General features: G+C 39.4%; 1 protein-coding gene across 3 annotated transcripts in view; it reads right to left on the bottom strand.

The window, feature by feature from the left end:
• The window catches only part of RNF38 (ring finger protein 38), a 107,509-nt gene that overhangs the window by 65,825 nt on the left and 15,214 nt on the right, over window positions 1-26,470 (bottom strand). The gene's annotated exons all lie outside the window — the stretch shown is intronic.

Below are 26,470 nucleotides of genomic sequence, written 5' to 3' on the forward strand. Positions count from 1 at the left end.
ACCAAATAGGGCAACTTTTCACTATGGCTGGATCAGTCATAAGTCATTTATTGCACAACGTTGGATTTTCTCTTTTAAAAACAAAGAAATTGGTCTATCACAGGCTACCATGTCTCAGCAAGATCATTAAATGTTAACATAAGCATTCTTCTGGTACATATTCAACACTCAGATTAGAAACCTGCCAGCCATGGAATGAGTTAAATTTGTAAATAAGAGCAAATGTTTACATTTATTTTACCTTTGTTAGACGTTAATAACTCTAGTAAAGAAACTCTGGAATCTTTGATACTTCAGAATAAATGGATAATCTTGTTGCAGTACTGGTCAATAGCAATTCCGTCTGGAGAGAGCACAGAAGACAGAACTTCATTTTTCCTTCTGGGATAGCCAAATATCAACATCAACAAAAAAAGCTCAAAATAAACAATAGTTCTGGGACCCTGGATCTGCAGGTTGCATGTGTTGACAAGTGAAAAGTGACAGATCCATCCCTCATAAATTTGCACTATTCTCAGTCCTCTACTTTTCATAACTAATTTAAACTCCATTCAGTTTTTCACTTCTGATAATCCTTGCATTTTCTAAAACTTATCGAAGGTTCTCAGCCAAAAAGAATCTTTTCTTCTTGGAAAAAGCATATTAACAAAATTAACTCCAACTAACATGCTATTTTGAAATCACTGCAGGTAATACCCATTACAAAGGTAATATAGCTTTCTGTCCATTATCTATTCAAGCAACACAAGCTGGATTGCACCCATCTGTCTGTGTTAAATATTTGGAATCAAATGGCCTAATATAGCAAACATCAAAACTAACAGGATGAGCAATACCAGAGGTAAAGGTTAGCTCCCTTTGGCTCTATAAAATATGCAGCATACAGGCAGTTTCTCATTAATTCACAGCATACAGAATACACATACAGAAAGATTCTTCTACCTGGACGTCCACTGAGATAGCCACACAGACCCATTTTTTGGAAAGTACATTCTACTTGTCAGTATTTTAAAACATAAGATTACTGAGAAGTTCTCAGAAGACCATTTCTATTCCAAATCCTTTCACAACAAAGGGCAAAAAATGCAGAAAAATTAAATGCCATAGTAATATGCTGTCTAAGAAAAATCATGATGGGCCAATATAGAAATTGTATGCACAACCTTGATTACAATCTTTGGTCCAAGGAAGTCTTTGAATACTGGAAACCAGCAGGTAAAAACACATAAATTTAAATTAAGATACTGAATTTAAACTCAATCAAAGCTATTTTCAAATGTACTAGAAATTCAAAACGTAAGCTGTCTAGAACAAAAACCAAAAGGTAATAAAATACTTCAGACAGTGAAATTAGTCCTGAACTTTTAGGATCAGTCAAGTCTCTGAAGGAAGTTCTTGGCCAATCAAATGAAGTCAGAGATGTTTAGGGTTTTCTTTCAGAACCTGATGCCTTTTGTTCCTCTTCGCATTGAAAAGAGTTTAATAGCTTGCTCATTCAAAGTTAGGAAATTTATTACAAATTATAGGAGAAAACAGTCTAATTTTTACATACCAGAAAAAGAAGGCAAAGTGCAAGTGAATGCTAAATCACTAGTTCTACAAATACTATCGATCAAGAAAAAAAAGCTTAAATTTGCATCTTCTCCAAGTAATTTTGTTTCTACTTTCCTGATTTCTCAAAGCCACTTTATTTTCAGCATACTGACAAAACACATCTGCCTTTCAAGACTGTTTTAACAAGCTTGTTGTCAAAATATAATTTATGTTTCTATTAAATAGAAGCCCATCATCAAATAAGATATAAAAATTAATCTTATCAAGGAAAACAAAGTAAACCATACAATTTTTCAAAAGCCTAAAACACAGAACAATAGAAGCCAATATAATGTGCAGTTATATAAATTCCTTAAATGTGCCTGTAAGTTACCTCCTTTCCTCACAAAATTTAGCAAGTAAGATTTCAAATGTTATGTTCAATAGGAAATACACTTATTGACTACTAAGATTCCAGTTTTCTCTAGATGAATGCTCCAAGTTAAACTGAAAACCATGAATCAAAGAAGTATCCTAATTGACAATTTAAATTAATTAAAACCAGCCTAACTCAGTTTCCCTGTGAAGGCATTTTTGTGGCAGCCTATGGGTTTTGCTTCAGGCTTTTTTCCTCCCATCTTAAAGGTAAACAGAAAGCATGCACAACCTTTATGAATTCAAAAGCAGCAAGATGTAAGGCATACTAGCATAAACATATGCTAAGTAAAACCAACAACAAAGTAAGGGACATCATATCTTGACTTACAACAGCATTTGTTTTCAAGGTATGAAGCTGTAAAACCTAAGTAGATTGTTTCTCTGAAATGTAAAGCAAATTGCTGGTTTGTTACTGAGGTTCGGTAGTTGCTGGAAGCACTACTACAGATAAACAAAACACCTTGAATGGAACAATTATGAAACCACAATATAAATTATTTTAAAATAACTACAGGATGATTATTAAAAATGGTTCTGTAAAAATGTTTGAACTGTTAACTCTATCAGATATTTAACCCATAGATGTTTGACAATTGAGATGCCTTCCAATTACCAGGCTCCTCTCATACAGCTTGTCAATCCTACAGCACCTACATTCATTGCCAGGCAGCACACATGTGCTGAGCCTTTCTTTGCTACTTCACTACTTCTTCAGCCAACAGCAAAAGCAGCCTGGGTCACACACAATGAGGAGCGAGATCCATGACCAAGAATGTGCACAGAAAGTCCAGGATCTTGCAGCTAGCTTCCCTGATCAGTCTCCAACAGGGCTGCTCAGTGACTCCTGACACAACAGTAGAAATATTCCTCTGCATGCATCCAGTCTTCTCAGACATCCTTTAATTCCATGCTCCGAAGTCACTAACTGACCAAGAGCGGTGCTACCTGAAAAGCTGGCATAACACTACCAAGCTCAATTGTGAATGGGACATCTGGAGTGACTTTGACCAAAGCTGCCACAGTGCAACTCTCTGCTATGAGCAGAAGTACATCCCCTTGCCCTCCTACTATAAACAGAGGCGTAGCATGAGAAGAATAACTTAAACTACTGCTCATTTTTAAGCATCAAAAGCATAATGGATATAAAGAAATTTTTTCTTTCTACCCTAAGGATTGCATCTACTTTAAGTCTATAACCTAGAGAAACTGCTTAACAAAAGTTTCCCAATGCAGAACTGTCCTCTATCATAATTGAAACAGTCTTGTCACTTCCCTATACCTAGGAAAAATTAGGGAACAGAAAAATCAAGAAGCCATAAATGCTCCATTCACAAAAACAAGCAGTGCACAGTTTGCTTGTGAATCCTTCCCAGTCCTGTTCCACCTGGTGTTGCAGGGTAACTAAAACTCAGTAAAACTAGGTATGGTTTTGAACTGGACAGACATTAGGCTGAGAGCAAAGTGCCTTCGGCTACCGTACAAATGAACTAAAATCCTAAATGAAGCAGAGGGAGGCTCATGTTTTTCTTTCTTTCTTTCAATGTATGTGTGTAGCTATACCTGCCCATTTGACAGTTTGTAAAATCTGTGAGATGCCTCAACACACGTGAATAAAGTTAAAATTAGTGGGACACAAATTTTAACTTTATTACTTTAACATCAGCTTTAAAAGGCCAAGGCAATACACATAAACATGAACATAATTTAAAAGTAAGTAGTATACACTACTTCATTTCAAAAGCAATCCTAGGTTAAAGATAAAAATTATCTATGAGACAGTTTTTAATAACTTAAATTGAGGTAGTTTTTCCCAGCAAAATATGCTTTGCCAATTTAAACTGCCTCAGAGCTGCAACCTTGGTTTCCTAAACACACCAGAAACTTGTTCTAGCTAAATGTCATACAACACCCCCACAACTCACTACAAAATGAAGTATTGTTTATAGTCCTACTCAAACTCTCTCTCCACAACCTACACATGGTAAGCCACTTATGGGTACAAAAGGTTCACCTGCACTTCTCCAAAACACTAGAAGCTAGCAAACAAAACTAGAATTTGATGCAGAGTTACCTACCTTTATACAGTAAACATCTGCTGAACAGGCTTCTCTCAAAAACACCCTCTTGCAAAGTAATTCACAAACAGAGACCTCCTTTTAATCACCTGCTCAAATCACTGGGTCACTACACAATGACTGCAGCAAGAAGGAGTAAAAAGAATGAAGAGCAATCAGAAATGTGTGTGCACTCAGATGGCAGCAGACGCAGACCAGGAAGGCAAAGCTATCAGTCTAACTGGAATCAGTTCAGAGCACTCACAGGCAAACTGAAGTTGCTGATGTCACAGCTCTGTTTCTCCCGCTCCAACAAACTGTGTGTGTGCATGGTGTGTTTGTGTGTTTATAAGGAAGCATGAAAATGTATTCAAATGGGTATTTAAAAAAACCCCAATACATTCTCAATATAAGCTTTACTGTTAGTTAACAGTAAACATTCAAGTTCAATTTTAATACTGTGTACATATAATGGAAACAAATTAAATCACATTATTAATTACCTAGCAATTTGTATACAAACAGAATATAGCTGCAGGAACTATAAACACCAGCCAAATCCACAAAACCTCCACTACTCAGAGTCTTTCAAATCAAAATGAAATTATGTTTTTAAATTAAAAAAGGAACAAAGAAACCAAACATTAGCGTTTACTTGGACTCAGGCCAGGAATGCCAAATTCTATAGCCTGTAGTATGTTTTCACTGCAAAGTGATAAATCCTGCCACAGAAGAGGTTATAGTATGAGCAGCAATCTCTAATACAACCCTAATAACAGGAACAGCCTTTAGCACATTTCATAAAACTGTTAATTCTTTTTGAGATTTGAAGTTGGTCACCAAACTCTCTTCCTTTTCTTGAACAATCTTTAAAAAAACCAAAACCAAAACAAACACCAAAAACCAACCCAAAACAAAACCACCGAACAACCCAAAAACTCGCAAACTAACATGCAAGATTTTGACAGAGGAGGTACCAGTGTTTGCAACAGGCAGAATATAGTCAGTGTGAATGGATATTATGCTTTCCACTTACTTCCTTGCACAGCAGCATCAGTCAAGGCAATACACCAATTTTTACCAGCCAAGTTACTTTCAAATTCACATTATCTCCAGCTAGGAAGGGACACTCACAGATAAGTGAAGAACTGGGGAGTAGGAGTAGAAAGAATAAAGGACCCTGAGCGACAAGAGGCACTTAAGCAGCAACACTACAGGCTGAAGGGGCCCCTGTCTGAAGTGTACATGTAACACATGCAGTCTGAAAACACATAGGAGGAGGAACAAGAGCTCTGCATCCAGTCACCATACAACGTGACTGGAATAATTGAGATCTGGCAGGAATGACAGAGCTGTGATGGACAAACAGATGCTATTCAGAAAATGTAGACAGGGAAGATGAATGTAAAGGGTGCCTTTATGCAAAAGATCAGTGCGGATTTATGAAGCTCTTTTAGTGGACAGCAGGTGGATGAGGGTTTATGGAGCCACATCAGAAAAGATGTCAGGAAACCTGGCATCATGATAAAAGCCATTTTTACAGATCTCCCACATAGACAGGGCACCCTAAACAACTTGAGGGCTGCTTTTGATCACAACCTTGATTCTTGTGAATGATTTTAATCTCCTTGAAAAAGCAACAGAGCAGGTGAGGACAGGGAAGGGAAAGTTCCGGGAAGGTTCGGGAAGGGAAGGTTCGGGAAGGGAAGGGAAGGGAAGGTTCGGGAAGGGAAGGTTCGGGAAGGGAAGGTTCGAGGAAGGTTCGGGAAGGGAAAGGGTTCGGGAAGGAAGTTCGGGAAGGGAAGGTTCGGGAAGGTTCGGAAGGGAAGGTTCGGAAGGTGAAGGGAAGGGAAGGGAAGGGAAGGGAAGGGAAGGGAAGGGAAGGGAAGGGAAGGGAAGGGAAGGGAAGGGAAGGGAAGGGAAGGGAAGGGAAGGGAAGGGAAGGGAAGGGAAGGGAAGGAAGGGAAGGGAAGGGAAGGGAAGGGAAGGGAAGGGAAGGGAAGGGAAGGGAAGGAAAAGGGAAGGAGAAGGGAAGGGAAGGGAAGGGAAGGGAAGGGAAGGAAGGGAAGGTTCGGGAAGGGAAGGTTCGGGAAGGGAAGGTTCGGGAAGGGAAGGGAAGGTTTGGGAAGGTTCGGGAAGGTTCGGGAAGGTTCGGGAAGGGAAGGGAAGGGAAGGGAAGGGAAGGGAAGGGAAGGGAAGGGAAGGGAAGGGAAGGGAAGGGAAGGGAAGGGAAGGGAAGGGAAGGGAAGGGAAGGGAAGGGAAGGGAAGGGAAGGGAAGGGAAGGGAAGGGAAGGGAAGGGAAGGGAAGGGAAGGGAAGGGAAGGGAAGGGAAGGGAAGGGAAGGGAAGGGAAGGGAAGGGAAAGAATTTCTATTCCAATTAAGAAGTATCTCCTTAATACAGGTACTATACAGGCTAACCTGGGCTGGTGTACAGCTAAGCACATCTGCGATTCACTAGCTGGGAAGTACCAATTAAGGATACAAAAATGACTGGCAGCATCAGTGGTAATGCCCATGACATAGGGGAATTCTAAACCCTGGGGGCCGAGAGAAAGTGAGCAGTGGAGTACAGACCATGGACTTTTGGAAAGCAAATTTGGGGACTGGTAGCTATGATCCCACTGAAATCTGCAATGATGGTAAAGCATCACAATAAAGTAAGCAGGTCAAAGGACATTCTCTGAGCACAGAACAGTCCAGCCCAATAATGTGAAGTACACATATCAGAAGACCAGCTCAGCAAAAGAACTTATGGTGGAACTCTATTGCTAAAAGGCAGTATACAGGAGGTGAAAGCAAAGTTAGGCTACAAAGGAAACATTTACATACATTGCCTGGTCATGCAGGAATGGCATTCGGAAAGGCAGAGCTCACCAGCAATAAGACCTGCAAGCATCAGAAGAACAACAGGAAGACTTCCATTGGAAGCCCACAAAAGTCTCAAGCTTTTAGGACAGAAACTGCTCTTTTAAATGCCAAATTGTCAGTATTATTGCAAGCCAGTCTTTGCCATTGAAATCCACCAATACAGAAACCCCAACAGACCTTCTTAAACAGTATGAATGGGCTTTCTTTTTCAAAAAGAGGAATATTTGCAGGTGTTCCTGAAAATTACTGTCTCTGGCAGCTGTAGATAGCTCTGAAGAACTCAGCTGGAGCTGAGATGCCCTCAGCATCAGCATCCTCCCAATTTTCAAAGCACAACATAGCAGCACTCCTTGTGTTCTGACACAGATCACCCCTCAGACAGAAGATGCTTGCGTTCTACAAATGCAAGCTCATTACAATATTATTGTCCAGAAACATTCACTAAAAAGCTTTTGAGCAATTTGCAGCGTCACACAGATCCTCTCTCATTCTTCATCTACATTGTTCTGGTTGTGCATCATACCTGGCTTAAAATGACTTACTGAAAACCCATGCTCATGTAACAGAATCTGTGGTGCAATATCCTTTCTAAAGTCTCTTCCCTCCTCATACCAAGGCCTCTTGGAGGCTTGACTCTGAGAAAGGAAAAACTGAGAATGAATGAAAACAACCATCTCTTCTCAAAAATATTGTGAGCACACGGTTGGTTATTTTTCATTTGTTTGTTGGGGTTTCTTTGCCCCCTGTGTTCAAAGGTTGAATGTAAATGTGAGAGGGGACAAAATAAAAAACACCAGAAAAAGTGCAGAGGCTATGTAGTAAAAGTAAAGTTTGGTATTTTGTCTCACATAGACTTCATGGGACAATGAAGCACACAAAGATGATTTTTCTAGTAACTGTGACATGTAAAGAGATCTCCTGGTATACTCAAGAGCTAGCAGGAAAACGCTGTAACCCTGTGTAGGGCAAGAGAAAACTCTGCTGTGAGGACCCAAGTTAGCCCAGCTCTCTTCATCAAGTATGCAGTCAGGAACACTTATTGTTGTTACAGTAGGCTGGGACAGTTTGCTTCCCATTATGCCCAGACCAGTTATATAGAGCCTCGAGGATGTTTTATTTCCTCACAGTAACCCCCCATAGTTCACCCACCCCATCGGCACATACCCTTGCACCGCTTCCCATGATGGAGGCCAGCTGCAGATCTCAGAATCCAAACAAAAGCATATGCATATCTTGGATCAAGCCTCTCAAGATCTGAAGCCAACTTTGCAATTTTTGTTGTTGTCAATCAGTAGATGTAGATCATAACTAGACAGCTATGATTAAGCAATTGCATTGTGAACATTATATGCTTGGCTAGTGCCTGTTTTAGGGAGAAGGAAAGGCAATCCCAAGATGAACGGCCTGTCTGGATGAGAGCCACCAGGAGTAAGGTCGGGACTGAGCAGTAACTGGGGGAGAGGAAATTCCAGCAGTGGCCACCAACTCAGTGACCACCTACTCCAACCAGACCCCAGAGTCAGACAGAGGGAAGAACTGCACCGCAGACTAATTAGCATGGCAAATAGGGGGTTGAGTACTAATTAATGAAAGTCACGTAATCTGTCAGCAATGAATGCTGATGTTTGTTTGTTAAAATGTACAAACCCTGTAAAGTTTTGATGACTGGGGAGCCAGTCTTTTGTGGGCTACCACCCTGCTCCCTCCTTTGCACAAACCAGAATAAGAGGTAGAAATACCTCACCTGGGTGTGTGAGTTTTTGGTAAACCAAGTTTTGGGTAAACCAAGTGGGACAGACAAGGCGCCTTGCCCAGGTTGACTGGCCACCCCAAGCAAACAAGCTCAGTTGGACAAATTCCAGTGCACACCGACCTTCTGACTGGGGACTTCAGGAAACCAACCTTAAACTTAGGACAACTGGTACAACACTTTAAAGACGTATGTCATCAGTAAAGGGAGGTGACTGGGAACTGATAAAGAGGCAGGAAGATTTTGGGCTGGGGCTCTGGAGGAGCTGCAGGAGCAAATATTTTGTTTCTGCACTTTGGTGACATGTGTCTTGAATTTTTGGTATTTTGCATATACATTTTCACACTTGGCGGAAATGTGAAAATTTGTTTTAAGGTGTGTGCATTTGAACAGTTTCTGAAACATTGGGAATTTTAGTACTGAAATGGGCTCCTCTGCTTCTACAAAAAAATTGCTCTAATTTGCTCTGCCTCTGGATGCATCTTAAAGAATAGGAGTAAATTTCAGAGTGAGCCTATGACTCAAGAGAAATTGAAAAGATACTGAAATCAATGGTGGCCTTAATGTGAAATAGATGATGGTGAAAAATGGCCAGAAAAATGGGTCTCTGAAATATAATATGATTTTACAGTTGATGTTATTTTGTAGAAGGTAAACTAAATGAGATTAGGCCTATTATGTAGTTTTGTTTTTTGCTTTTACAAATAATTGGGATGTAAGAAAACCACATCCACACCTGCTTTTCATGAGCAAAATTTCAAAAATAAGTATCTTCATCAGGCTAATAAACTTTCTTAGTTCTTATGCCTTAATCTTTTAAACAAGTGCAAATAATACTTTCATCATCTTATAGAGAAGAAAGGAGGCCCAAGATGAAGGCCCTCATGTTATCATACAGAGCAAAGAAAAAAACTAGTACAGTAGATTCAGCACAGACGTATTAATCAGAGAAATAAACTGGATGTCTAAACACAAAACTAAACCTTGGTGTATTGCAGCTTCAGTAGACTATGTGCAATGAACCATTCTTACCACCCTGGCTTACTCAGAAAAGCTGAATAAAACTCAGCAAACATTCAAACCTTAAAATGACAACACTCCCACACACTCCTCATGTTAAACCAAATATAAAAGGAATGACAAAATTATACACAGGTAAAAAATAGAAAGGTCTTTCCCAGCAATGTACAGAACTTCTGTTAGGCTTTGACTACTACAGTGTATAAATCACATTTTCCGTGATTAATTGTACATCAGGAAATCTCACACACACACAGACACACACACAAATATTGTTGCATGCAGGACATGATGACCCTCAATATGATTTTTAATTATAACATTTGATGGACAATTATAAAATCACAAACTGAGTAGAATATTTTACTGGGTTTCCTAAAGACCGGAAATCTAACAATTAACCTAACCTTTAGCTAGTAAAAAACACTCTATAAGGAAGCTAAACTGTATTTCCAAATTATTCCAAATTATGTGGAAAGGCAGAGAATCACTTACATAAATTAGCTAATATGGTGACTGAAACCAGGATATACAACATCCAGGGACAACACTGTGGGTAGTGCTTGGCTGTGTTTAGGGGAGGTACTTGCTTCAGCCGGGAATTTCTCAATCCAAATGCCACGAGCACTCAGAATTGTTTTTCAAGGTTTTCACTTCTTCCAAGTTTCCCTTAGCCAAAGACAATCCAAAGACATCTTCACTGTATAGCTTACTGGTATTCTACTCAGCAGGAACAGCAAGACTGAAAGCCACAGGCACGGATACACACACACAATCTGAGTACAGCCCAACTCCCAAGTAAGCAAGGAATCATGACAACATAGCTAAAAAACGAGGACAGAAACACAATTGAATGCAGTATACAGACAAGCAAAGAGCAGTCAGAGAGATTATGTCCAGATGCAGAAATCCACTGAAAAAGTTACACCAGCAGTAGTTTTGTCTCTCAGTACCAGTCTAAAAGACCATCTAGCATGTGACAGGAGCCTGAAGAAACATCTGTAACAATAATTTATTTCTAAGATATTCTCTTGAAGATTCAGTTCTGGAAATTCCCTTCTATGTTAATACACGAAACAGATAAAGTAAATGAATGCAGCATCATTACTAAATCACACCCTAATTCCTTCAACATTCTACAACCAGGACAGAATAGTCACACTTCTTTCTGAAAGGCTGAGAGAACTGGAATTGTTCAGCTGGGAAAACGGAGGCTTAGGCGTGACCTGTTTGGAGTCTTCCAGCACCTAAAAGGAGTCTTCCAAGAGAGATGAAAAGAAACTATCTGCGAAGGTGTGTAATGACAGAACAAAGGGCAACACCTTGAAATTCAAAGGCAGCAGGTTTAGATGAGATATTAGGAAGAAAATCTTTATTGTGAGGGTGATGTGGCACAGTTTGCCCAGAAAGTTGTGGATGCTCCAGCCCTGTTCAGGGCCATGCTGGACAGAGCTCTCAACAACCTGGTCTAGCGGAAGTTGTCTCTATTCACAATAGGGTTGGAACTACATGTTCTTAAGCTACATTGGGAAAAACCTAGTACAAGCTCTCTTTTCTCATCCCAACAGCCTTCAAATAACAGCCTATGTATACACCCAAGTAAGTATATACATAGCCTCCATTTAGAAAGCTGTGCCACGTTATTTAGTCTCCTTGGGTGAAAAATGTCCTCCTGCAATTGCTATTTTAGGGTCTAAGGGTTCCCAGCCCTCACAATGCTCCCTGCTGTGTATACAAGCAGCAGCCTCTCTGCTGGCAGGCACCTGTTGGTAGGCTGATAACATTAGTAACTGGGCCTGCAGTGACACCCACACTTGACACACAACTCAGGCAGCACTCAGGCACATTGTAGTTCTTTATAATTCCTTTTTCAAACCTAGAAAATGTCAATGAGATCTGTACATTAGGGTCAGCATCCCTTTTGTCTGAGTTAAGCACAAAGCTACACATTTCGTTAGCTCTGTAGGTAGAGAAACAGCAAGGAAGTTTGACTCCCTGACTTTTCAACAGTTAAATGCATTTTGGCTATTAAAACTCACAGATCATACCTCAAGACAGAACTTTTGAGCAATTTTTAAAAAACTAGGTCAAATTTGCTATGGAATTGGAGAAAAAAATAGTGAAAAACACTTAGGTTTTATGTGAGTATCTACACCAGCTGCTGAGTAGGTTTGTAACTGCACATATAAGCAGAAAAACAACATTCTCCTTGCTTAAATGATACATGAAAGAAACACACAAAAGAGATCACTGAAAAAGATCTGAGGAAGTAGATTAAAGTTTCAAAGAATAAGACTCCATCCATCAATTGTCATCACGTACTTAAAGTTAACAAATTAGAAAAAACACTCCAAACTCTCCCAGTTGCTTTCTAAACTTGTCGATTTTAAATGCTACACATAACAGTTCATGATTACAGTCCATAGAAATAGTGCAAATAAATACAACTTGTAAAGGTAAAAGAAGCAACATCTGCATTCTATCTATATACCACAACAAAGGATACACAGGCTTAAAAACAAATTGGAAAGAGTATAAAAGTCTTAACAGTAGTGAAATTTGGGCAAAAAAGCTACCCTTTCTCAGGCTCTTTTCACTAAGAAATGACATATAAAGGGGTATTATTTGGGGATTTTTGTTTGTGTCTGGGGTATTTTTGGTTGTTTGCTTTGGGAGACATTGTTTTTTAGGTTTTTTAAGGTGGGTTTTTTTTTGGTATGGGGTTTTGTTGGGTTTTTGTTTGCTTTTTTTTTCATAACACTGACTGAACTTATTTGGACTACTTGACTCTTATGTTGTTTTTTTCCACCCGAGCGGTGCTGTCACAGAGGGTCCTGTCTCCACATCAAATTTTACAATAGCATCTATACTAAAATCAGTTTCAGGATGTGGAGATATTAAAAAGAATCCAAGTTCAGGACACTCTCCTGGTCAACATGTTCTAAATGATCCTGTTTCAGCAAAGAGGTTGGACTAGATGATCTCAAAACATGCCTTCCAACATCAATGCTTTTCTGATCTGTGTACAATGACACAGCTTACTTTTGGCTAACTAAGGAAGCCATCTACTCCAGAAAAGGCTACACCATCCCAAACAAGTATGTGGTATTTTAAAGCTTGCCACACCACTTTAGAGACAACACTGTATGAAATGCCGTTATAAAAAATAGTAACAGAATTTCCAAAAAGAGCATAAAAAGCTATTATTAAAAATAGTTTGTGGTATTCACCATACTATCTGATTCAATTAATGATCGCTCTCTCATTCTCCTGCTCTGTGTCCAAGTACAGAGTCTGTACCTGTATTGTAAGCAACTTCTTTATAGATGCAGGCAGACTATTACTACAGATCCCTGCTCTACAGTTGTCTTTCCTCCAAGCCAAACAAGCCCCAGTCCCTCAGCCTCTCCTCGGAGACCACGCACCTCAGATGCTGTGGTACTTCATAGTCCTCTACTGAGCTCAAGACAGTTGTGCATCATTTTTACTCGTACTGGGGCATCAAAAGTGGATGCAGTATTCCAGACGCAATTTAACAAGGGATACCTAAAGAGGAATTGCTTGGTCTCATTTCCTTGTTAGGCTCCTGTTAATACAGCCCAGGATGCTGCTGGCTTTTATCAGCTGCAGAGCACACTCTGTGCGTGCATGGCCACTGTCACCCAGGATCCCTAAGAGCTTTTCAGCACAGCAATTCCCCAGCCAGTCAGCTCCTGTCTGAGGCAAACAGCATCTCCTATGCCTGTGTCTCAGCTCAGCTACACAACATGCCTGTTGGTACACTCTTCTAGCCTGTCTGGATTGTTCTGGACGGCAGCCCTTACTTCAAGTGTACAAACTGCAAACCCAGACTGGAGTCATTCACAGATTTTAGTGATGTGCATGACCAACAGCTGAACAAGGAAATGTGAAAATATTAAACAGATTTCAGGACAGACACCCGTGATATTATTATCTAGAAGCCAGTCGTATTACCCATTAACTACTACTTCCCAAGATCAAACATCTAACCAGTTTTTCACATACAGAATCACAGATCAAAGAATTACAGACTATGCTGATTTGGGAGGAACAAAATCAGATCATTAAGTCCAACTCCTGGCCCCGCACAGGACATCTCCAAGAGTCACTCCACATGCCCAAGAGCATTGTCTCAGTTTTTCTTGAACTTTCTCAGGCTTGGTGCTGGGACCACTTCTCTGGGGGAGCTGGTTCCAGTGTGCAACCACCCTCTGGGTGAAGAAATTTTGCCCAATATCCAACCTAAACCTCCCTTGACACAACTTCAGGCCATTCCCTTGGGTTCTTTCACAGGTCACTACAGAGAGGTTATCACTGCCTGCCCTCCTCTTCCCCTCATGAGGAAGTGGACACTGCAATGAGGTCACCCCTCAGTCTTCAGTCTGAACAGACCAAGCAACCTCAGTCATTCTTCAGCCAGCTTCCTCCAAGAACCTTCACTGTCCTTGTTAATCTCATCTAGTAGTTTTTCATTCATCTAGACTTTACCATCCCAACCCCGTGCAATGATGCCACGGGAGATGCCACAGTGAAAGCCTTGCTAAGAATCAAGGCAGATGACAGCCTCTACTCTCCCATCATTCATAGATATTGTAATTTCATCACAGAAGATATTCAGTTTAATGAAACCTCCTACTTAATGTACCCAGAAACTGCTTCAAGAGACTTTATCACACTTAGAACAATGCAGTTTATGTCTTTCCAAATGGGGACTATTGTGCTGCTCTGTTTCTTACCTTAACTAATTAAAGAGCCATATCACAGGGAGAGAATGTACTCATTCTCCAGACAAGGTGAAATGAAAGCTGTAAATGTTTTATAAAACTGGTTTGATCATATAAGTATATTTGTAATAAGCTTGTAGTAAAAAAATTTGCTAAGGAGAACTCCCCGCCACCACCTTCTAAGCCAGCTCCTCTGACACTTTCACAGAATCCATGTTTGTTTGTGTTGCAGGCTATCTTCTCTTGGTATGTCATGAAGACCTTTAATATGATCTTGCTCTGCTTTAGTTTTATCATCTGCATATAGAAGAGTGAATGCCTGCTTTTGGCCAGGAGACATTGCAAGTGAAGGAATTCACTCACAGCATGGGACAGCAGGATTCAGTCATTTAATCCCCTCCCACACTGCACACATCAAGAATGTAGGCTTAAAGTAACTCAAACTGCTTTATGGGGCACTTTAAGAATTTTTAAACTGTCTAATGAAGGACCAGAGCTTACCAACAGCTCTACAGTCCCAGGTAGGTTGCTAATATAACTGCTCTGTAATGAGCAAGATCTCCCTGTACAAGCCAAGACTGGTACAATAACTATGCACTTGACCTCTTCTAGTTTTTGGTCCGCATGGTCTCCAAAGAAAAAACAACAGTTTTTTGATTTACATAGCTACTACTGTCAAGCATACTTAACTTCTAAACAATTTTGAAAAAGACATGTGATTGAGCTCAGCCTCTTCAAACTTCCATAGATCTTTCTTTTAAATGTGTTTTTTCCTCAGAGGACAAACAGCTAATAAAAACCAAGACTTCTAATCAATAAGAACAACATACAAACTTAAGCAATTCCAGTACTCAAAAATTACATATAAACCCATGGGGCAGCTACCAGCTTCAGAAGAGTTCCCTTAGCTAAGATTTGAAAGATATGAAGATTTTCCTGTTTTTGCCAAGTAGAAAACAGTAATCTGAAGAGAGGAGGGGTGGAGGGGGGAGGGAGACAGAGAGAGAAGGACTTCAGCAAAAAATCTGAAAGTCTCAAGGGTTGCAAACAGTGCACCTGACATAGTAAGAAAGCCCCACATGTTATTTGAGTGACAGTGGAAGTCAGTTACTGAAGTCAGCTGTTTGGGCAGACAGAAAGCAGAAGATCATTAAAGGCAAGAAAACGAATCATAATTTGAGGGTTAGAAGTAGAGCAGCCTGGGACAAACTCAGTATTATTTAAATTGAAATCCGCTAATCAGTCAAAATCATTCAGATCATTTGGTTTTTACAATGTTTCAGTGAGTTTCGTTTTACCGTTGGGGAAACACCAAGAATTTCTGTGCTTGTGTCTTAATGCAAAACTGGAAGCCCCTAAGGTGTTTGGAGAATCTCTTTCACTTTTATCTAAGTTTAGAGCACTAGAAAATAGAAAAGGACACAGACAGCACTAAAAGCTGCTATTCCATGGCAGTAGTCAGTCACTGCACATCAGCTGTGGCGTACAAACCTGAAAATTCCACAGCCTCGTAAATCTGTCAGTGAATCTACCATGCAAAGGAGGACACTGGCCATCAGAAACCTAAACTGCTACTAGCAAACCAAAGAGCCATGCATGTGACATGTCTGCAGTCAGGAAAAACGCACGGAGCAGTCTAAAGTAGTCAAGTCTAAGTAGCAGTCAAAAGCTCAGTCAAGCTTTTGTCACTACACTCAGCTGGAGCTCCAGTTTATCCAAAAGCCCACTAATGTTCCTTAACTGTTGATGCAGAATTTTGTTGACATGTTCTTAAAGAGCTCAAAGAAAATACGAGTCCAACAGAATAATGAACCATTTCAGTCTGCTTAATTTCTGCTGGAGTAAATGAGCAGTTTGATACAAACCTTCAAAAAGTTGTTGCAAAACATTTGTTTTCTAAGAAGAATAAAAGGCTTTAGATTACTTCAAACATAAATTCTACCCTTGTCAACATTTGATTACGTAGGTTAGACAGTTATCAGAAAGTTGGAGCAAAGAACCAGAAGTCCTACAACCACAGACACAAAAAAAATCCCCTGTTCGCTCCTCATGTTTTCTGAACGACTTTCACCGTCAGAGTAGCTGCAATGGCCAGTTACCAAACACAGGACATCCAGCTGATATATTTTTGACAGCAATGCACAAAACAGCCAGGTCAGAATTGACCACTGGATTTCCACAGCACACAAAAAGTGTTCCCCTTTTTCAGTAACACCATGTTTGCTAGCCCATGAATTTATTGATGAATTTGTTATGACCTCTGTGGCTGGAAACCATGCAGCTGTTGCAAGGTGTGGGTAATTTTTCTGATGAGCTTCGCTTTTGTCTAGCTGGTCTTTTGCCAGTGTCCTCTGAAAAAATGTCCAGAGTTCATTTCTGTATGAAAGCCCTGGTGAACAGACTGCTTATACCACCTCCAGATGGCAAACTGCTTCACAGACTGCCAGCCCGCCGCCTACCCCCAGTAATTTTTGCTGCTAAAACCTAAAATTCATGTATGCGGTACTTAACAAAAACTATATGGAGAAGTGATAACAAAAACTATATGGAGAAGTGACAGTTGGTAAAAGTTGCTCAACAGATCTTTTTGTCTTGTACATTACTCTGGAATGACATGAGCTCTTTTTATGGCAGTTCTTCTTTCATATTGAAGGGGGAAGGTTCTTGAAAGGTAAAGTACTACGTCAGCATTTAATTAAAGAATACATGAACAAATTTTCAATTATCAGCAATTTTTACTGCTGACACATCTGAATGTGTGCCTTGGTTGGACCACCTCACCTATTTGGCACTCCAGAGGCAGAATACAGATTTTCACTTTATGGATTCATAAGAAATACCTCATTTTTCAAATAACTTCTTCTTTTTCTTCTTTCCTAAAATCTCCTTTTATCAACACACAAAACTAAAGAGTTTCAAGACCTTATCATCTCAATGGGATAATAAGCATATGACCTTGCCCTCAAAAAGACTGTCATAACAAAACAAGATGTTTTGCAATAAAGCCAGGTGATTTGTTATGGCTTTGGTTTTTTTTTGTTTGTTTGGGTTTTTTGTTCATTTGTACTTTGTTTGTTTTGTTTGGGTTATTGTTTTGGGTTTTTTTTTTGGAGGCAGCTAAAAAGGATTGCTTGGAGGGCTGCTGTTGTCCCAGAGAAGTAGTTCTCACTCTCACTGTACAAAACCCTGTGTCACTTCTTTTCTCTTCATGAAGTGGGAATTTTCCCAGTGGGTTACAAGTTAGATTACACTTGCTAACTGACAAAGCTTTCAAGGGCTTATGCTTCTCAGCAACATGAAAAGTTATGAACAGGATGACAAATTCAAATCAAAGCTGTTCAGTCAAAGAATACCCCTAACTTTCCTTCATAAAATTCATCTGGTGTGTTACAAAACACAGCCAGAAAACAGTATTTCCAGTCTCTGAAAAGCTGCCAATTCTTATTTAAATTCAAAATTACTGCAACAATTGATATTCTTAAAATAATTAAAGTTTAAATTTGTCAAATACATTGCTAAGGTACAAATGCTTTGGCATAAATACGTACTCACTTCAGGTGTCTCTCTCCTCCAAAGAGTTTACTATGGGAAGATGCCTTCTCCAAAACAGAAGCTGGGATACTCTACTTAAACTGACTTTCCTCTTCAGCCCACAACTAAAACTTAACAAATATTTGATTTTAACCTTCTGAAGTTAGTATAAATCAATTTCTGGTAAAATGTTTTCATTTGAAAGGCCTTGAAAGTCACTCCCAAGTATTAGAAAAGGAAGCACTTCTGGAACAAAGATAACATTTTTTGGAGGTACTTCTCATTTCATGCTTCAGAGAAAAATGCTGACAGCTTTTTTAATGTGGAAGAATTAATCTGCCATCATTGATGATTACTATGGAAACAAGTCGGCTGTGAAAAAGACCACTGGAGGCAGTCATCCTGTCCAACCTCCCTGCTCCAGCCGGACTACCCAGAGCAGGCTGCTCAGCACTATGTCCAGATGAGCATCTCCAACATGGGAGACTCCAACATCTCCATGGACAACTTGTTCCAAAGTGCAGTCCCTCTCACAGTTTCCTGATGTTCAGAAGGAAGCTTCTATGTTTCAGTTTGTGCTCACTGCTTCTATTCCTCAATCCCACAACCAGAGCTGTCATAACAGAAGGGAACACAGCTACTACTTTTTCCTTTAAATTTCAGCTATTTTGGCCACTTCTCCAGACAGCATGCAATCCACAATGAGGATGCAAGAACATAATACATTGTCCACTTGATTTAGGGCAAGAATATATTGAGGCCAAAGAAAATGAAATTATAAAATCATACTGCTATCTGCGTATTTGGAGAAGAAGGAAGAAAATTCATTAATTCTTTCTTTTATTTTTCAATGTGCATTTGCAACCTTCTCAGCTGCAACACCAAAATATAAAAAGGCATTTTTATCCTCCGTAGGAGGTAGTATACCAGAGGAAAAGAAACATACAGTAAAAGACCAGTTAGCTACCTAACTCCACATGTTCAAACAATCAAAAGCCATGAATTTAGAAAACATGCTCAATTTAAAAGCTAACTTAGAAAAGTGCAATGCAAGAACTAGAAATGACTATGCCCTAACTCTTTCTTCCTCCTAAAAAAGGCATAATTTGGGATAAACTTGCTGAGTAGGAGTTCTAAATCCACCATTTTAGCAATGCACAATCAATTCATTCTGTCACATATGTGACAAGAAATAAGAACAGCTACAAACTTTGAACAGGTTCATTAGAGCCTGAAAACCTTTTAAAAGCTTTACATCAAATGCTCCCTTTTTTCAGCTTGCTGTTTTCTGAGAAGTTTAAGTAAGAGCAGCACAAGAAGAGGACCCTACATAACTAACTACAAAACAAACTGAATGTAGTGCCAAAGCTGTAATTATTGTAAACACAGAATTTACATACTTATCCAAATTGCTCTTACAGAGGAGCATTAAAGCAAATGGCACAATTTATTCGTATTAAGGAAATTCATTACAACACTGTTCACTACCTGTTCTCTCATCTGAAAAAGCTGTAGCACAATACAGTGATCAAAACTACGGACTAACTACTGGAAATAAGCAAATTAAGCTTTTGTACAAAAATGCTTCTCTTCCAAAAAACCAATTATATATATTGGTGGACTCTTGCATTAAAGATTCTGTTTCTTGCGAACTTAACAGTCTGATTTACTTAAAAGAGAAAACCTGAAGATATCTTTTGTCTTCTCTCAGCACATGGTAAGTTTCAGCACTGCTCAGAGAAGGGAGTCAAGTGCTATTTGTTGCACATACTGATCGCTAGTTCAGACTGTCAAAACTTTGTTGTGAGGTGACACATAAGTGACAGAGACCTGGCCTTCACTATTTATTACTAGGCAAAATGAGGAAAGAAGTTAAAGTACAATGTGAATTTTGCTTACAGTCAGGACAGTCTTGTATGCTCCAAATGATGATATTTGATACAGAAATGAAGGAACACAAAGAACCCAACTGTACAATCTTTCCAGAATTAATATGCTTTCGGATTCACTCCCTACATGAAAAAACTGTACACTTAATGAAGCTAATTATCAAGGTACTGGGATGAGCAACTTTTTTTGTAACTGGTTATTTGCCTAGTGTTCAGTGCAGCATATCTATGCTAGACAAAGTCTGCTACTCGAAGCTAGGCTAGCTGAGGGCAACAGCTTACCACATTCACTAGGAGGCTACAAGGGCAATGCCAGAGCAAGGCTTAACAGGATGGGATAGAGTAAGCTGGTAGCAGCAACACACAGCATATTTTAGTTCCACATTAATATATTTCTCTTCTTCCCCAGCTTTCAGTGACTGAGGTGTGAAGATTATAGGAGAGCTGAATTTATAAAGGAGGCCGAAGCAGAGAAGCAAGAATCAAAGGTTATGCTCAAAGCCAGCAGACAGCATGGAGCAAGAATGATCAGGACATGAAGAGATCATAAAAAGACCACTACATTTTAACTTAGAGGAGAGGTAACTAAAGGACACAACACTTAAGCCCAAAAACATGAAGCCATAGGTTTACGTAACAGTATGAAAGTCAGTGACCAGACAAAGAAGAATATCTCTGAAGACTACAGGAAAGACACATTGAAAGACAAGGCAAAGGTCAAGGGGCATAATGTAAGTTAAGGAGGGCAATTTTGCGAAACTTCTAAAAGAAATTACCCAGAAGGAGCTTTCATACAGGAAAAACTGGAAAAAGCACTAAGTGTATCTCACATGAAACAGAGATCATAGAAGTATAATGTTCAAAGTTACCAAATAATGACAGTGATTTTTGGGATAATCACACATCAGATAATTTTTGGGATAATCACATATTTAACCTGCCATTCCCTAATTTACAGAAGATGTTTTAATACTTATGGCTTTACAGGGACAAGATGCTGCACGTGTTGCTCACAGGAGAAAAACAGCAGCGGAAAAACTTCAAGTAGCTGCCTGAATAGTGAGGAGCTGAGCTGTGATCATTACATAATCTTTCCTAACTCAGAATGGAGAAACAAGAAAGTTGTCCTATGATATGCTTTCATGGCTGTAGCTGAAATTAAACCACACAACACAAGTTTTTTGAGTACCCTTGGAAGCTCATCCTTGAAGCATGCAGGGTTTGGTATCACACATAATTGCTTTAACTGTTAATTTTCCTTCTCTCTTAACCCCAAATATGTAACAATCCTTTGCTTCTCTGACTAGATCTGCTATACCATTGTACAGAAATATCAAAACATCCATTTCTCCCACAGCAGCAGTTTTAAAAATTTATTTCACTCATCCTCCTTTGTATCTGAGGCATATTGCCAAATAATATAAGACTGACATGATATTAAATGTCTAGCCAGTAATGTAGACCAACTAGCATGCTAATGACAATGTACATCTCACCAAAGACTTTTTAATTGAAAGTGTTAATGCTAATCAGAGAGAACACTTCAGCCTCCTCATCTATCAGAAGACTCAAATATTCACTTGTTTCTTAAGTTGGACAGCAAGCAGATGTTATGTATCAGAAAGCTTAGAACTCCAATCAAAGCTTATTTGGAAAACATGAAGGACATGGCTGGCACATGAAGTACAGCAACTCCCCAGGGCGAATCCTTCTGCCATTTCTCTTCCCACCAGCTCTACTGCAGATGCAAAATATAAATACTGCCTCCAGCACTTGGACTACTGCAAAAGCCCATACAAGCTTAGTCCATTCTTCTTTTGTGACACTACTTCAATGAGAAGTCAATATATTTACAGGAACGTTTTCAGAACATAGTTCACTTTGTCTCTAAAAAACAGACTTCTAAGAACAGGGAGACTGTCCTAGGTGTACGACTACCAGTTAATAGTATTACTAACTACTAGTAGTACTAATACTAGTAACTAGCCAGTTATATTCAGGACATTTTTCTTCCTCAATTGCATTGCTCAAATCTTACTTAAGAAATTTACCGTTATTTACCCTGCAGCGTAATTACCACTTTTCTTCTCTGATTAGAACAGAAACAAAGCAGACATGAGGCATACTTTTTGGTACTGCTAATTTCAAGGAAGCAACAAGTTGATTTAGCTAGTGGACAGAACCCAGACTTCACAAGCAGGTGCAAAAGCACAATCTAAAATTGGAATACAGTAACAGCTGGAAGCGCTCCTTAAAAAAAAAACATTAGATTCGTGGGGGTTTTGTAAGATCTTCCAAACTCCATCCCATTCTAGTGCAATTACAGCTTTGTACACTCTGACTTAACAAGATTTTCTATTAAGATATCTCTTAGGAATGACATGGAAAAAAGGCAATCCTAGCAGTGGAATGTGGAGTGAACACATTCCCAGAAAGCAGAGGATGGAGAGATCAGAAGATTCGCTAAGTCATCCTGAAGAAGCAGTGATGGGTTACTGTAAAAGCTTCCAAATTTTTCAAAGCAATTAAAAATAAAGGCTGTTGACCCAGTTACTTATCATTTTAAAGAGGAAAAATCAAATTTAAGTAACTTCATAAGGAGAAGCAGGGAGAGGGCCAAAAAATAAGGAGATGAAAGGAGGAGCAACAAGACAAAATCATTATTGAAATCAGAGGGAGTTACTCTGTGCAACCTTTGTTCCCACTGCCAGGGCATGGCCTCCACATTTCCAGAATATCCTCAGGACATCTCTATTCAGGAGCAAGCAGAGCAGCACACTGCTAGTAAAGTCAGTGTGGAAGACATGACCCAGCCAGTTCCACAGACAGGCAAATATGCTTGATTAAGTGTGGGCAGAATTGTTCAGCTAAGGAATGTTTATCCTTATCCGTCTAACATGGCTCTGCAATTAATGGACAAGGCCTTCAAAGTTTCAAAGCAATCCATTTCAAAGCAATTCTCATTTCCTAGTCTATTAAAATCAGCAACAGGCATGACCTGGGGTCAAATGGAAGAAAAATATACAACAGAATTATGATAGTATTTAACAACAGCAAATGAAGAGCAAATAAAGTGACTGATGAAATACAGTGCCAGTAACTCCAAATGAGTCCACACAAGGAGAAAGATCATTCCAGCTACGCTTGTGAACCAAAATCTTCCTTTTGCCTTCTCCCCTTCTGTAGTCCCGTTAAGACTACAGAATGAGACTGAACAATACCTCAGGGTTTTCCAGTACCTTGATAACTACATTTTTAAGAACCTGTAATTAGTCAGAGAACACTGATTAAATAGATGAGTGTGGGGAAAAGCAAGAAGACCTGGACTCTTCAGCTTTTAAATTGCTTGAGTGAGTATAATACTGCCAAAAAGAACGTTGATGAAGAACACTCACTGTGCCTCAAAAAAAGTCCAGCCCACTGAACACAATATGCTTGGCAGAACTTCCCCCTCTGGAAGTCTCTGACCAGGATTCTTGAAGCTTGGTAATATGGGACAGGTATAGTCAGCTGGTATTTATCAGATACTGGCTTATGACTAGCCAGTATCTGACGAAACAAGAACAATTTGCTCCAAAAGCCATTGTTCACCTTCTACAAACATTCCCCTCCAGACTTGTAAGGCCAGCTGTAGACAGGTTCCAGGTTTTGGAAAACTCTTCAGTACTTTTGTGTGGTATCAGTAAAGCTGCAAGATAGAACAGGGCACCATCAACAGGACTGACAGCAGTCCTTTTCAGAAGAAACCCATTAACAGAAATTGTGTAATTACTGGAGACAAGCAGTTGTTCACAGTCCTAGTAGTTCCTATAAGACTAGTAAGTGCCTGAACAACAAGGCAAAAGAACATTCCCGATCCCAGGTCAGATAAAATCTATATGACACTTTCTGTAGTAGTCTGAAAGTAGTCTGCTTGATTACAGTTTTTCTTTTCTGCAAAATACAGCCTCTCCAAGCACAACAGAAATGTAAGTAAAAGGATTCTGCACCATGAAGAAAAAAGCATGCCAAGTACCAGACAAAGAGCAACAACCCCGTACTATTACTGTAAAGGGGTAAAGCTACATGACCAAACCATACTGCAGAGTCAGGTAATAATTACATTCAGCAGCTGAGGTTGACATTTACCAGGCTGCAAACTTATGCTTTGCAATATTATTTAGCGTCAGGCAGGAAGGATCAGTACCTCAAATTCAGAGGTCTCTAGCTTCAGTCACCTGATATGTGAGGATTATTCAAAATTGCAGTTACAGACTACATAAGCTATTGACTTTGATTCATGAACTATCTGGCTTTTCTTCCTGAAAAAACAAGTTTACTCTCTTTTTCTCTTCCTCCCAAGTTCTCAAGTATATGTACCTTCATCACTGATGCTATCTCTATCACTATTTCCACATGGTGAATTTTTTAAAGAGCCAAAAATTTAAAAAATCAATGCCATCACTATTTATTTACTTTTACAAAGCACTCATTTGTGTTTACTGTGTATATCCTAGTAGCCCTTTAAAAAGTATCAAAATGGATTGTAATAGGGACAATGAATGGTGAAAGGAGGAATCAAATACCACATGGAAGTTACTACACAGGCAGAAAAAAAGTGGTTGCAATCTCTTTGCTTTCTTTTCTTGATCCCATGTTAGAGCAGCACTACCAATAAGGGAAACACTTCCAGATGTAGGTATGTATCTGTTAGAAAACCCAGTGGACCTGGACAATGGTTTACCTCAGTTAACACCTACTAGTAGTGTTAAATTGCAGCAATAGGTTCTAAAGTGGTCAGAAGCCACGTGATAATGTGCAGCTATTTCTGCTATTCCTAGCTGCACCTTAAAAATACATAAAAATATTACCCTAGAAACACAGTTTTTGGGATGTTCCTTGTATTGATTCTACATAGCTAATAAAAAAGTAGATCCCTGATGACATGAAGTAGAGAAAATATACATGCACAAGCCAAATGCTTTATGAACTCTGAAAAGACCAAGGCTGTCCTTATCTCCCTTGAGCACCCAATGCCAACCTAACACACCAACCAAACCAGCTCTTGCACGTCTTGATTTTGCCTTATTCCTTTGTTTGTCCCAGAGGTCCACAGTATCACTCTCAATAAAAGGAAACACTGAAGCACTTCTAGCAATGGGTTCAGATGGTGTTCTTTAAAGAGACTGCCGCATCATCACGATGAAAGCTTCACAGAGGGACAGTCTACCTAAGGAGCTCCTGGAGAGGCCCCATACCCACTCATTCTGTGAAAAACAGATCCCTTCAAACGCAAATCAGAAAATTTTCTTTAAACAATACAGATGTCTTTGATCACTTTGGAAAGGCTAGAAATGGGCACATTTTCACCACAGTACAAAATACAAGCTGGGTCAGCTACAGCAACACCAGCTGATGCTTTCAAATACCAGTTTTTCCTTGGTATGCAAACCAAGTGCTACTGGGAAAGGAGCACTTAGGAGCACTTCCTTACATGCACTAGGACAGAAGTCCTTTCCCTTTTCTCCTTACTCATAAACCCATGCACTCTTCCAGAAACATAGTTTCACTGCTGAGTAAAGCTTATTACTCTCTATTCCTGTCAACAACCTTGCTGACCTCTGTCCTTACATGAAAATATATTATCAAAGCTCCCTCCATTCTTGTGATGGATGCAACTGCTTTCTGAAGTTTACTCTGAACATCACAGCCACTGACATTTTACCAGAGGATGGGTATTAGATAGACATAATCCTCCTGGAAGACTGTTGCAAAAACACGCTCAAAAATCTAGGTACCAGATTTACAAAGACAACAGAAAAAGTGCAAAAATTTCAATCAAATGGCAAAGCAGCAGGTCAGTCATAAGTAGATTTTACTGAAAATCACAGATTAGTCTGAACACTACTGTTTCCATTCCATTTATTCAGCTGGATTATTTCTGCAACTTTGTTGGCTCTGCAGTTGCTTTCTCTCCAGTGGCAGGCGGGGAACAGGGGGAACCAACACACAGACACACACACACAAAAAAAACCAAACCAAACCAAACAAACAAACAAAACCCAACACATAAACACCACCACAAAGCCCCCACAATTTTTTGAAAGCCTCCAATATTAAATTGAAAATTCGAAATCCCCAAAAAGCTAAGCGAAAGACATGACACATTAATCTCTATCTACATCAAAAAGTTGTGGTTTAGAATTTCAATTGGAATTTCATTATTTTATTTTTTAATAATTCCAGACAGCTCCCCATAGGCAAACTTACATGTATAAAGAGCATCTTTATTTCTGACAAGTGAGTAATCTAGTAGGATTCACAGCCTTTATCTAGCTCCTTCTATATATTTATACTTCTTTTTTCAATATAATGGCTGCAATGCAGTTCACTTTCAATTTTAAATGCAAGATATAGAATGTGAAACCCAGAAAAACCTGCCTTTAGGGTCAACTACATTACCCTTTTCAGCAGTAGAACTTTTCTAGGCAGAAAACTGTTTAAGTCATAAGCAATCACAAACCAGAAAATAAAACATGCTGAATTCACTCTACTTCCCTGCATTACCCTTTTTACCCAATTCATCATATAACTCATCTTGCTCCAGGACACCCTATGGAAATAAGTTGTGTTTCCTTCTTCAAGCAACTGTCTTGGAGCT

Source organism: Zonotrichia leucophrys, chromosome Z (assembly GCF_028769735.1).
Source record: "Zonotrichia leucophrys gambelii isolate GWCS_2022_RI chromosome Z, RI_Zleu_2.0, whole genome shotgun sequence".
In the NCBI taxonomy this organism is placed as follows: Eukaryota; Metazoa; Chordata; class Aves; order Passeriformes; family Passerellidae; genus Zonotrichia; species Zonotrichia leucophrys.